Here is a 14,276-nt window from a genome sequence, read left to right on the forward strand (position 1 = left end):
CTCGAGATTTGTTTATCCCACTATTGAAATTGTTGGTCTGATATATCTAGTGGAAGTGATTGAAAGAGATACAACAGCCTCGGTAACATAACCATTTTGACCGATTCAATACAAGATCCAAAATTAAGATAAGGTATTAGGTCCCACCTCCTAATGTCTTCCCTGATCTTATTGTTCAATGGGAGGTGGTTAAGCAAGTGCAGTTTAGTCAGATCTATTGGAATGTTTATTCCCAGATATCTCATGGATTCAGCATCCCACCTCAAATTAAACTTTTCCCTTACTTTTACTGAGGGGCTATATTTGAAACTAAGAATTTGTGTTTTTATAACATTTAACTTGTAGCCAGAGAAGGATCCATATCGTTCCAAAACATAAAATAACTGTAACAAAGACTGTTCAGGGTCTGACAAATACACCAATACGTCATCGGCAAATAAAGAAATCTTTTGTTCCCCTCCTTTCATTACTATTCCTTTGATATTATTATTCTGGATAATCCACTGACTCAAAGGTTCGATAAAAACCGCAAATAAAAGGGGGCTGATTGGACATCCCTGTCTTGTTCCTCTTTCTAGCAAAAATGGTTTTGAAACTACTCCGTTAATTTTAATTCTTGCATTTGGGCTATCATAAAGAGCCTGTATTGTTTTAATAAAAGTATTGTGAAATCCAAATCTATCTAAAGCTCTAAGCAAAAAAGACCAATTTACACAATCAAAAGCTTTTTCAGCATCTAACCTAACTAGGACTGCTTCTAAGTTAAATTTTGTTATGTGGTCAATTATGTGCAATGTCCTTCTAATGTTGTCTTGGGTTTGTCTCCCTCGAACAAACCCTGTCTGATCCAGGCTAATAATTTGTGGTAGCAAACACTCTAATCGTTTGGCTAGTATGTGAGTAAACATTTTGTAATCCTGGTTGAGTACGCTCACTGGCCTAAAATTACTGCATACAGATTTATCTTTTCCCTCTTTCGGAATCAATGAGATTACTGCCTCCTTCCAGGAGAACCCAATTGAAAGTGCGTTGTAACGTAGGGACCAATGAGTCCACCATTACCCGGTACCATTCTGAAGGGAACCCGTCTGGGCCCGGGGCCTTATTTGGTTTAAGATGTACTATAGCAGACCTAACTTCTTTCTCTGTTATTTCAGCTACAAGGGACTTACTCTGTTCACTGGTCAATTTTGGCAAATGAATCTCATTAAAGAAATCCTCCATTTTCTCCCCACTGATTTGAGGTTGTAAATATAATCTTTTGAAATATATATCAAAACAATTTTGTATTTCCTTCAATTTATAGTGTGTAAAATTAGTTACAGGGTGTTTTATTTTATGAATTGTATTCTCTGCCTGTTGTTTTTTTAGTTTATAGGCTAATAATTTACTGGCTTTTCCTCCCCCATCATAATATTTCTGTTTTACAAAAATCAACTTTTTTTCTATATCTTTTGTATAAATATCATTTATTTCATTCTTCTTCTTCACAATTAGTTCTCGGATTTTTTGATCATTTGTATCCTTATGGTTTTGTTCCAGTTGTTTCAGTTCCACTTGCAGCCGATCTAACTTTTCATGTCTAGCTTTCTTTATGTGAGCACTGTATCCTATTATCTTGCCCCGAAGCACCGCTTTACATGCATCCCACAGTATCAGAGGTGAAACTTCGTCATTGTCATTTAGTTCCAGATACTCTGTAATATCGTTCTTAATCTGTTCTTTCATATGAGTCAGTACATATGTATTTAATCTCCATAAAGTGTCTCTTTGATACCGATCAAGAAGTAGTTTTAAATACACAGGACTATGATCTGAAAGGTCCATGCTCCCCACCTCGCAGCTTACAACCCTATGAAGGTCTTTTCCAAAGGTAAGAAAATAATCAATCCGAGAATATGCCAAATGTGGATTAGAAAAATATGTGTAGTCTCGTTTTGACAAATTTAGTTCTCTCCATACATCAATTAATCCAATATCCTTCATTGCCAAATTAATTTTTTTATTTATCAATTTCGGCTGAGCTATATGAACATTTGAAGAGTCCAGTTTAGGATTTAATCTAACATTAAGATCCCCCCCACAGATTAATACTCCCTGGGTTTCAGATATTATCAAATCAAACACTTGTTTAAAAAATTTCCAATCCGAGTTGGGAGGAGCGTAAATATTAAACAGAGTAACCAATGAGCCGCCTAAATTACCTCTCATGAAGATATATCTCCCCTCTGGATCTCTCTTTTCAAAGGTGGGATCAAAACTAACTATTGTCTCTTTCATGCCTTCTCCCCTCACCTTCTCCATTGGACAATCCCTCTCTCGTTCCACATTTCCAACCTTTGCTCAGTTTGCCACTGTGACATTTGGCCAGTTACCTGGGATCCTGAAGTGCAAGATGCCTTGTTCTCATTGAACTGCCATTATAAATATGATAACAGAACAGGGTAGAATTGAACAGTGGAGCATTTCCATTGGAACTGCAATGTCCAGATATGTGAGAGTGAATTATTAACATACTGCACGGAAACAGGCCACTCAGTCCAATAATTCAAAGAAGGACACAAGAAGCCTGAGTAACTCAGGGGACAGGCAGCATCTCTGCAGAGAAGGAATGGGTGACGTTTCGGGTCTCGACCCAATCCTTTTCCCCAGAGATGCTGCCTGTCCCAATGATTTGCTCCAGCTTTTTGTGTATATCTTCCGTTTAAACCAGCATCCCACAGTATTCCTGCACAGTCCAATATTTCAAACTGTATTGAAAACTCTCTTTGCCTCCCTCTCCCCCCACTCCACTAACTTTCCCTTTGTCCTTTGTGGCTTAATTTGCATCTGAGGCCTTTCACAAAATGTTACCTGTGCCTGATATGAAAAGTACTTTATTTTCCGTCCAGGTGTTTCTTTTTACAAACAGGATTGTGGGAATGGATGCAAATTAATCTGCAGAGTTTCCATTGGAAATGTTATGATGGCAGATTTGAATTTGGTATACAGAAGCCCTCCACTCAAACTCCTATGAAAACTGCCTCTATCTGTCCATTCCCTCCTCCTATTCCCACCACTTTGCCACTCTCCTTTTCCATAAATTCTCCTGTTTCCTTATTGCTCAATTTGCATCTGAGCCCATTCATCAATGGTTACCCGATTCCTTGGTGTGAAAAGTCCCTTGTTCTCAGTCTATGTATTTCCTGTTAAAAACAGGGATGATAGAGCAGGGCAGAGTTAACTCATTAGTAATGTAGTGGTTGCCAAAACAAGGGTGTTTTGTGTGGAAGTTACTGCAGAGGAATAGGCCATTCGGCCCAACGACATTGACTTGTTTTATACTGCACACCAACATCCTGCAATGTGGAAGCACTGTGCACTCAGCTGTGTCGTGGGATTGCAGTGAACAGAGGGGACTGGACAAGGAACATCCACACAATCATTCCTCGCTCACTAAATATTACATCAGTTTAACGAAAGAACTGAATTGGAAGCAGCCATATATCTTGGACCATTAAAAATTATGGAGAGTACTGCAAAGAGGGTAACAGATAGGACCACTAAACGGTTTGAAAATCAGCATAACATCATGACTGAGCTCAACACAGAGGAAATAGTGGAATAAGACGTAGCAAACTGGAAAACAAGGATCATCAGTTATTTACTCAAGCTTCCAAGGATACTCTGTTTCTCAGTCTGTCCACCCACTCGTCGTTCTCTCCTGTTCCCTCATATTCCAGTCCCCATTTCACCAACTGTCCCCTTGATTCCTTGTGTCAAATTTTGCTCAGTTTGCAGCCTTCTGTTCACCAATGTTACCTGCGCTCCTGATATTGAAAGTTGCTTGTTCGCACTTTATTCAGTCTGATGAAGGGTCTGATGAAGGGTCCCAATCCAAACTGCTTTCCATTCCTTCTACATGCGACTAGGACATTTTAAAAATTACAAAAACATGGCTAAGAGAGGTACAGAACTGGCAGTTTAATGATCCAGGGTACAGGTGCTAGAGGTACAAGAGATGGGGGTAAAAGAGGAGAGGTTGTTGCTCGATTGATTAAGGAGAATGTCACGGCAGTAATCAGATGACATTTCTGATGGGTCTTGTAGTGAGGTTGTATTAGTGGAGCTCAGAAATTAAAAAACGGATGATTAGCTTGTTGGGAGTGTACTACAGGCCCTTAAATAGCCAACGGGAATTATAAGAACAAATGTGCGAGGAGATTTCAGACAGCTGACTAATAGGGTTACCATCATCGGAGATTTTAACTTACCCAATATAGACTGGGACAGCCAGAGTGTCAAGGGCTGAGATGGCATGGAATTTGTCAAATGAGTTCAGGAAAGTTTCCTCAGGCAATAATTAGTGGCCACTATGGGAGAGAGCAAAGCTCGATCTTCTCTTTAGAAATTGGGGCAGGCAAGTGCCTGAAATGTCAGTGGACGAGCGTTTTAGGAGGTGTTGGAAAATAACTGCAGATGCTGGTACAAATCGAAGGTATCACAAAATGCTGAAATAATTCAGCAGGTCAGGCAGCATCTCAGGAGAGAAAGAATGGGTGACGTTTCGGGTCGAGACCATTCTTCAGACTGATGTCAGGGGGCGGGACAAAGAAAGGATATAGGTGGAGACAGGAAGACACAGGGAGAACTGGGAAGGGGGAGGGGAAGAGGGAGATAGAGGAACTATCTAAAGTTGGAGAAGTCAATGTTCATACCGCTGGGCTGCAAGATGACCAAGCAAAATATGAGGTGCAGTTCCTCGAATTTCCGGTGGGCCTCACCATAGCACTGGAGGAGGCCCATCCATGACAGAAAGGTCAGACTGGGAATGGGAGGGGGAGTTGAAGTGCTTAGCCACCGAGAGATCAGGTTGGTTAAGGCGGACTGAACAAAGGTGTTGAGCGAAACGATCACCGAGCCTGCGTTTGGTCTCGCCGATGTAGAGAAGTTGACATCTAGAACAGCGGATACAATAGATGATGTTGGAGGAGGTGCAGGTGAACCTCTGTCTCACCTGGAAAGACGATTTGGGTCCTTGGATGGAGTTGATCGGGGAGGTAAAGGGACATGTGTTGCATCTCCTGCGGTTGCAGGGGAAAGTGCCCGGGGAGGGGGTGGTTTGGGTAGGAAGGGACGAGTGGACCAGGGAGTTACGGATGGAACGGTCTCTACGGAACGCAGAAAGGGGAGGAGATGGGAAGATATGGCCAGTGGTGGGGTCCCGTTGGAGGTGATGGAAATGTTGGAGGATGATTTGTTGGATACGCTGGCTGATGGGGTGGAAGGTGAGGACGAAACGTCACCCATTCCTTCTCTCCTGATATGCTGCCTGACCTGCTGAGTTACTCCAGCATTTTGTGATACCAGCGTTTTAGGAGGAGTGACCACAGTTCTATTAGCTTTAAAATAGTTATGGTTAAAGAGAGGGTGGGCTCACAAGTTAAAATTCTAAATTGGGACTCGTGTAACTTTGATGGTATGAGACAGGAACTTGCTCAAGTTGATTGGAGTAGGTTCTTTGCAGGCAAAGAAACATCCGGAAAGCGGGATGCCTTTAAAAGTGTGATGGCATGTGCTCAGAACATGCATGTTCCAATTCGAGCAAAGGGCAAGGCAGGTGGGAGTAAGGAAGCCTGCATGATCAGAGAAATTGAGCCTCTGGTCTGGAAAAAGGAGGCATAGAACTTGTGTAGGCAGCTGGGATCAAGTGTAACCCTGGAGAAGTTTCGGGAAAATCAGGAGGGCAAAAAATAGGGAAATAATATTAAGGAAAATCCAGAGAGATTTTATGTACATTAAGATAAAGACGGTAAATAGAGAGAGAATAGGGTTCTCCAGAAACCAAAATGGCTATCTCTAAATGCTGCAGGAGACGGGCAAGGTCCTCAGTTAGGAAAGTCTGTAATATGGTCGAAGAGGTACTGGATGTCCTAAGGTAATTGGAAGTACATAAATTTCCTGGGCCTGATCAGACATATCCAAGAATACTGTAGGTAGCTTGAGAAGAATTGCAGGATCCCTGGCTAAGATATATGAATCATCATTAGGCGCGGGTGAGCTGCCGCAAGAGTGGAGGGTGGCTAATGTTGCGCCTCTATTTGAGAAAGGCTGCAAGGAATAACCTGGGAACTATAGACCAGTGAGCCTAACATCTGTGGTAGGCAAATTATTGGAGAGGATTCTGAGATGAGATATACATGCATTTGGTTAGACATGGGCTGATTAGAGTCAGAGAGTTACACAGCGTGGAAACAGACTTTTTGGTCCAACTTGCCTATGCCGACCAACATGCCCCATCTACGCTGCCCTGGTGTGCTTAAAATGTTTAAAGTCCTCTTCATGCATGATAATAAGTCTGTGTTTTAAATTAGGTTGAAACTGGGCATCTGCAGCTGACACTCACTGCAGTTTACTTTAGTCAGATTCTGTTCTCAAAGGACAAATGGCAATCATAAAACAATAAAATACAGTTGAAAGGGTAACAGGACATTTGCTTATCTGTAATGGCTGTGTTTACTCTGCTGCGCTTTGAGAGGTGCACAATGTATATTTGTATAAGATCATTTGGAGGAAGGAAAACCTCTAAAGTGTTTGCTATGGCAAACCAAACATCAAAAGGAAAGTCTGTACTTAAGGATCAGATGAATCTTTGTTCGTTGAGCAATCTCCTACGATTGCTCCCAGTGATCACTGTGTTTGGCGCTTTGGAATAAACTCTTGCTTGTCTTGCCAGATCTTTGTGTTGTGTTTTAACGTTTTCTTTAACAAGGGGGAGTTGGGCAAGCTAGGGCTTTATTCCTTTGAGCTCAGGAGGCTAAGCGGTGATCATAAGGTGTATATATTATTGTCTATGTCGTCTGAACGTTTGACAGCACCGGGCCTCGACTCGCCAAAGTTTAGAAAGTTGAGGGGGGATCCTCATTGAAAATTACAGAACAATGGAACGCTGTAGAGTGGATGTGGAAAGCATGTTTCCACTGGTGGGAGAGTTTCAGACCAGAAGTTATAGCCACAGAATGAAAGGGGGCTCTTTCAGAAACGAGGTAAGGAGGAACTTCTTTAGTCATAGGATAGTTAATCTGTGGAAGAAGACAGAAGGCAGTCAGTGGATATTTTTAAGGCAGAGATGGACAAATTCTTGATTAGAATAGGTGTCAAGTGTTATGGGGAGAAGGAAGGAAAATGGGATTAGGATACAGACATCAGCCATGATTGAATGGGGAAGTGGTCTCGATGGACCAAATTGCCTAATTCTACTCGTGTAACTCGTGAACTTTTATCCTGAGTAGGGAAATCAAGAACCAGAGGGACTTAAGTTTAATGTGAGAGGCAAAAGATTCAATAGAAATCTGAGGGCAGCATTTTCAAACAGGGGGTGGGTAAATAGAAGTAGCTGCCAGAGGAGGTAGTTAAGGCGGGTGCTGTAAAAACATTTAAAAACATTTGGACAGGTACTTGGATAGGAAAGGTTTAGAGGGTTATGGGCCACATTCTGGCAGGTGGGACTAGCGTAGACTGAAGGAAGAAGAGCCTGCTCATTGAACAGAAGAGCCTGCTTCTGTGCAGTATGACTCCAGGTCGATTTAGAGATAGTCAGCATTGCTTTGGCAATGGGAAATCCTATCTCACAAACCTAACAAGTATATTTCGAAGATGAGGCCAGGACAGTGAGCAGGGCAGTTTCAGACTTCAGAACACCACTGACAAGTTGCCATAGGGTAGACTAGTGTGGAAGGTTAGATCACATGGAATCCAAGGCGAGCTAGACAATTCGATTCAAGATTGGCTTGGATGAAAGAGTCAATGGTTAGTTTTAGAGCACTGTTTTTCTCATTGGAGGCCTGTGACCAGTGGAGTGATGCAGAGGTTAGTGCTGTGTCCACTGTTGTTTGTTATCCACATTAACAATCTGGATGACAGTGTAGTTAAATTTGTACGTGAATTTGTAAATTATGGTAATTATTACACCATAATTGTTCAGTCACATTCAGGGAGAGCATGGTGACGCTGGAATTCTCCACCCTGGAGGTTAGATTGTTGATGATGGAGGTCACAGATCAGTTTTTCAAAGATCATGGAATGCAAAGCTATGTGCAGTTGGCACAGGAGAGGAGTTGAGGTGTGGAGCAAATTGGCTCTGGTCACATTAAATTATGGGGCATGTTTGAGGAGACAAGTGGCCCACTCTCACTTCTGTCCCTTTCGTGTAGTGGTGTAAAAGGGTAGAGTGCTTTGGGAGGTGATTCTTGGGCAGGGGGTCTAATCAGCCATGTCTGGATGATCTAAATTCAGTTGAGATCGGCCCCGTGGAGTGCTCATCCTGCAACATGTGGAAGATCAGGGATATTGTCGGTGTCCCTGATGACTACGTGTGCAGGAAGTGTGTCCAGCTGCAGCTCCTGGCAGACCGCATTGAACGGTTGGAGCTGCGGTTGGATTCATACTGGAGCATCCAAGATGCTGAGAAGGTCGTGAATAGCACGTACAGTGAGTTGGCCACACCGCAGGTAAAAGACAAGCGGACAGAAAGGGAACAGGTGGCCACGAGCCAGCGTAGCAGTAGGCAGGTAGTGCAGGAGTCTCCTGCGGTCATCTCCCTCCTAAACAGATATACCATTTTGGATACTGTTGGGGGAGATGGCTCACCAGGGGAAGGCAGCAGCAGCCAAGTTCATGGCACCGTGGGTGGCGCTGTGGCAAAAGAGGAGAGGAAAAAGAGTGGAAGGGCTATAGTAATAGGGGATTCAATTGTAAGGGGAATAGATAGGCGTTTCTGCGGCCGCAAACGAGACTCCAGGATGGTATGTTGCCTCCCTGGTGCAAGGGTCAGGGATGTCTCTGAGCGGCTGCTGAACATTCTGGAGGGGGAGGGTGAACAGCCAGTTGTCGTGGTGCACATTGGCACCAACGATATAGGTAATGAGGTCCTACAAGGTGAATTTAAGGAGCTAGGAGATAAACTTAAAAGTAGGACCTCAAAGGTAATAATCTCTGGATTACTACCAGTGCCACGTGCTAGTCAGAGTAGAAATAGGAGGATATTTCAGATGAATATGTGGCTTGAAAAATGGTGCAAGGGGGAGGGATTCAAATTTCTAGGACATTGGAACCAGTTCTGGGGGAGGTGGGACCAGTACAAACAGGACGGTCTGCACCTGAGCTGGAATGGAACCAATGTCCTTGGGGGAGTGTTTGCTAGTGCTGTCGGGGAGGATTTAAACTAATGTAGCAGGGGGATGGGAGCATGAACAGAGAGACAGAGGGATGTAAAATGAGGGTCGAAGCAATAGGTAGCAAGGTGAAAAGTGGCAGGCAGACAAATCCAGGGCAAAAATCAAAAAGGGCCACTTTTCAACATAATTGTATAAGGGTTGTAAAAACAAGCCTGAAGGCTTTGTGTCTCAATGCAAGGAGCATTCGTAATAAGGTGGATGAGTGGAATGTGCAGATAGTTATTAATGAATATGATATAGTTGGGATTACAGAGACATGGCTCCAGGGTGTCCAGGGCTGGGAGCTGAACATCCAGGGATATTCAATATTCAGGAGGGATAGACAGAAAGGAAAAGGAGGCGGGGTAGCGTTGCTGGTTAGAGAGGAGATTAACGCAATAGAAAGGAAGGACATTAGCTTGGAGGATGTGGTATCGATATGGGTAGAGCTGCGAAACACTAAGGGGCAGAAAACGCTAGTGGGATTTGTGTACAGGCCACCTAACAGTCGTAGTAGAGTTGGGGATGGCATCAAACAGGAAATTAGAAATGCGTGCAACAAAGGTAAAACAGTTATAATGGGTGACTTCAATCTACATATAGATTGGGTGAATCAAATTGGCAGAGGTGCTGAGGAAGAGGATTTCTTGGAATGTATGCGGGATAGTTTTCTAAACCAACATGTAGAGGAACCAACGAGAGAGCAGGCTATTCTAGACTGGGTATTGAGTAATGAGGAAGGGTTAGTTAGCAGTCTTGATGTGCGTGGCCCCTTGGGCCATAATATGGTTGACCATAAGAGTGACCATAATATGGTTGAGTTCTTCATTAGGATGGAGAGTGACATAGTTAATTCAGAAACAACGGTTCTGAACTTAAAGGTAACTTTGAGGGCATGAGACGTGAATTGGCCAAGATAGACTGGCAATTGATTCTTAAAGGGTTGACGGTGGATATGCAATGGAAGGCATTTAAAGACCGCATGGATGAACTACAACAATTGTTCATCCCAGTTTGGCAAAAGAATAAATCAGGGAAGGTAGTGTATCCGTGGCTAACAAAGGAGATTAGGGATAGTATCAAAACAAATGATGAAGCGTACAAATTAGCAAGAAAAAGCAGCCTACCAGAGGACTGGGAGAAATTCAGAGTCCAGCAGAGGAGGACAAACGACTTAATTAGGAAAGGGAAAATAGATTATGAAAGAAAACTGGCAGGGAACATAAAAACTGACTGCAAAAGCTTTTATAGGTATGTGAAGAGAAAAAGATTAGTTAAAACAAATGTAGGTCCCTTGCAGTCAGTAACAGGTGAATTGATCATGGGGAACAAGGACATGGCAGACCAATTGAATAACTACTTTGGTTCTGTCTTCACTAAGGAAGACATAAATAATCTGCCGGAAATAGCAGGGGACCGGGGGTCAAATGAAATGGAGGAACTGAGTGAAATCCAGGTTAGTCGGGAAGTGGTGTTAGGTAAATTGAATGGATTAAACGGCAATAAATCCCCAGGGCCAGATAGGCTGCATCCCAGAGTGCATAAGGAGGTAGCCCCAGAAATAGTGGATGCATTAGTGATAATTTTTCAAAATTCTTTAAATTCTGGAGTAGTTCCTGAGGATTGGAGGGTAGCTAATGTAACCCCACTTTTCAAAAAGGGAGGGAGAGAGAAAATGGGAATTACAGACCAGTTAGTCTAACATCGGTAGTGGGGAATATGCTAGAGTCAGTTATTAAAGATGGGATAGCAGCACATTTGGAAAGTGGTGAAATCATTGGACAGTCAGCATGGATTTATGAAAGGTAAATCATGTCTGACGAATCTTATAGAATTTTTCGAGGATGTAACTAGTAGAGTGGATAAGGGAGAACCAGTGGATGTGTTATATCTGGACTTCCAGAAGGCTTTCGACAAGGTCCCACATAAGAGATTAGTATGCAAACATAAAGCACACGGTATTGTGGGTTCAGTATTGATGTGGATAAAGAACTGGCTGGCAGACAGGAAGCAAAGAGTAGGAATAAACGGGTCCTTTTCAGAATGGCAGGCAGTGACTAGTGGGGTACCGCAAGGCTCAGGGCTGGGACCCCAGCTATTTACAATATATATTAATGATTTGGACGAGGGAATTGAATGCAACATCTCCAAGTTTGCGGATGTCACGAAGCTGGGGGGCAGTGTTAGCTGTGAGGAGGATGATAGGAGGCTGCAACGTGACTTGGATAGGTTAGGTGTGTAGGCAAATGCATGGCAGATGCAGTATAATGTGGATAAATGTGAGGTTATCCACTTTGGTGGCAAGAACAGGAAAGCAGACTATTATCTGAATGGAGGCCGATTAGGAGAAGGGGAGATGCAACGAGACCTCGGTGTCGTGGTACACCAGTCATTGAAAGTAGGCATGCAGGTGCAGAAGGCAGTGAAGAAAGCGAATGGTATGTTGGCATTCATAGCGAGGGGATTTGAGTATAGGAGCAGGGAGGTTCTGCTGCAGTTGTACAGGGCATTGGTGAGACCACACCTGGAGTATTGCGTACAGTTTTGGTCTCCTAATCTGAGGAAAGACATTCTTGCCATAGAGGGAGTACAGAGAAGGTTCACCAGATTGATTCCTGGGATGGCAGGACTTTCATATGAAGAAAGACTGGATAGACTCGGCTTGTACTCGCTGGAATTTAGAAGATTGAGGGGGGATCTTATAGAAACTTACAAAATTCTTAAGGGGTTGGACAGGCTAGATGCAGGAAGATTGTTCCCGATGTTGGGGAAGTCCAGAACAAGGGGTCACAGTTTAAGGATAAGGGGGAAGTCTTTTAGGACCGAGATGAGAACGTTTTTTTTCACACAGAGTGGTGAATCTGTGGAATTCTCTGCCACAGAAGGTAGTTGAAGCCAGTTCATTGGCTATATTTAAGAGGGACTTAGATGTGGCCCTTGTGGCTAAAGGGATCAGGGGGTATGGAGAGAAGGCAGGTACAGGATACTGAGTTGGATGATCAGCCATGATCATATTGAATGGCGGTGCAGGCTCGAAGGGCCGAATGGCCTACTCCTGCACCTATTTTCTATGTTTCTAAAGAGATAAATGAGGAGGTGCGATCATAATGAGGCGTAAGGCAAAACAAAACACACACCCATCTTCCAGTCCCAGCTCCCTCTCACCTCAGCCTTTCTTGTGTCTGTTGCTCAACTGTTCCCTGCGGCCTTTCACCAGATCTTGCCTCTGTTTCTGACATGTAGAGCCCATTGTTCTCGCTCTATCCGCTTCCTGAAACAAATGCGACATCAGTCAGGGGTGCGACAGGGAAATAAAATCTGACTGCTAGAACTTTAATGAATGTTGGAATACAAAGAGTCATGCAGCACCACATCCCCTTTAAATTTTCCCCTCTCACACTGAACCTATAAACCCTAGTTTCAGACCTTCACCCGGTCTGTGCTCACATGATTTTATAAACCTGTATGTCATCTCAAGTTTCTTTGCTCCATGGAAATCAATCCCAGCCTATCCAGCTCCTCCTTCTCACTCAAACCCTCCAATCCAGGTAATCAATCGATCTATGTTGCATCTTTTCCAGTTTACTAACACCCTTCCTGTAGCAGGGTGAATGGAACTGTACATATCATAGCGGGTGTGGTCTCCCTAACGTCTTGCACATTGAGACAGGATGCTGCAGAACAGATCTAGAGACAGATTACCTCTGGGGCTGTCTGCATTCCCTATACCTCCCTGGCCAGGCTCCATCTCCAACCCCCTCCGTGTCTCCCTCCTGCTAATGTCCCCCTCCACAGGTCAAATATCAATCCCCCTGTGTCTGCCTCACATGTCCGAAACCCTCACCATCCCCTCTGCCCCTCCTCACCCTTGACTCCCATAACCTTTGCTATCTCCTCTCCATCCTCCTTGCTGTCCCTGCCCAACCATCGTCCCCTTCAGCCCCCATGTCCTCCCTCCCACCCTGCCTACGCCCCTCACTGCCCATCCTCCTCCCACCCCACTCTCCCCACACCCCTCACCTTCTCTCCCCACACCCTCCCCCTCTCCCCACACCCTCCCCCTACACGCCTCACTCTCCCCCTACACCGCCTACCCTCCCCCCACAACCTCCCACTATACCCCTCACCGTCTCCTCACCCTCTCCCCTCACCCTCTCCCTCACCCCCTCACCTCACCCTCCCCCCACACCCCCCTCACCCTCCCCTCACCCTCCCCTACACCCTTTCCCCACAACCCCCTCACCCTCTCTCCCTACACCCTCCCCCTCCCCCCTCACCCTCACCCTCTCCCCTCAACCTCTCCCCACACCCCCCTCACCCTCTCCCCCTACACCCTCCCCCTCACCCTCTCACCCCCTCTCCCTACACCCTCCCCCTCACCCTCTCTCCCTACACCCTCCCCCTCACCCTCCCCTACAGCCCCCTCACCCTCTCACCCTCTCTCCCTACACCCTCCCCCTCTCCCCCCTCACCCTCTCTCCCTACACCCTCCCCCTCTCCCCCTCTCTCCCCACACCCTCCCCCTCTCCCCCTACACCCTCCCCCTCACCCTCACCCTCTCCCCACACTCCCCTCACCCTCCCCCTCACCCTCACCCTCTCCCCTCACCCTCTCCCCTCACCCTCTCTCCTCACCCTCTCCCCTCACCCTCTCCCCCTACACCCTCCCCCTCCCCCCTCCCCCTCACCCCTCACCCTCTCCCCACACCCCCCTCACCCTCCCCCTCCCCCTCTCCCCTCACCCTCTCCCCACACCCCCCTCACCCTCACCCTCCCCCTCTCCTCACCCTCTCCCTCACCCCTCACCCTCTCTCCTCACCCTGTCCCCTCTCCCCACCCCCTCACCTTCCCACCCCACTGCCCCCCTTCCCTCCCCATCCCGCTTCTCACTCCCTCCCCTCCCCCCTCCCCTCCCCCAACTTCCCCGCCCCCAACTTCCCCGCCCCCATCCTCCCCTTCTCTAACCCACCCTGAGCCACCCGGCCCCACCTGTCGTCTCTCCCCGCTCCATCCTCCGTCCCCTCGGGCGCTCCCTCGCTCTCCGACCGTTAAACCGCCATCCTCGCGGGACGCGCTGTCTCCC

The 14,276-nt window shown here is 45.7% G+C and overlaps 1 long non-coding RNA gene across 1 annotated transcript in view; it reads right to left on the reverse strand.

The window, feature by feature from the left end:
• The window catches only part of LOC144590955 (uncharacterized), a 31,635-nt gene extending 17,359 nt beyond the window's left edge, over nucleotides 1–14,276 (reverse strand). The window contains exons 1-2 of the long non-coding RNA XR_013546641.1: nucleotides 14,183–14,276; nucleotides 12,360–12,465 (exon numbers count right to left, since the gene is read on the reverse strand). This is a non-coding gene — a long non-coding RNA (uncharacterized LOC144590955). The remainder of the gene's footprint in view (nucleotides 1–12,359; nucleotides 12,466–14,182) is intronic.

This window comes from Rhinoraja longicauda, unplaced genomic scaffold (assembly GCF_053455715.1).
Source record: "Rhinoraja longicauda isolate Sanriku21f unplaced genomic scaffold, sRhiLon1.1 Scf000426, whole genome shotgun sequence".
In the NCBI taxonomy this organism is placed as follows: domain Eukaryota; kingdom Metazoa; phylum Chordata; class Chondrichthyes; order Rajiformes; family Arhynchobatidae; genus Rhinoraja; species Rhinoraja longicauda.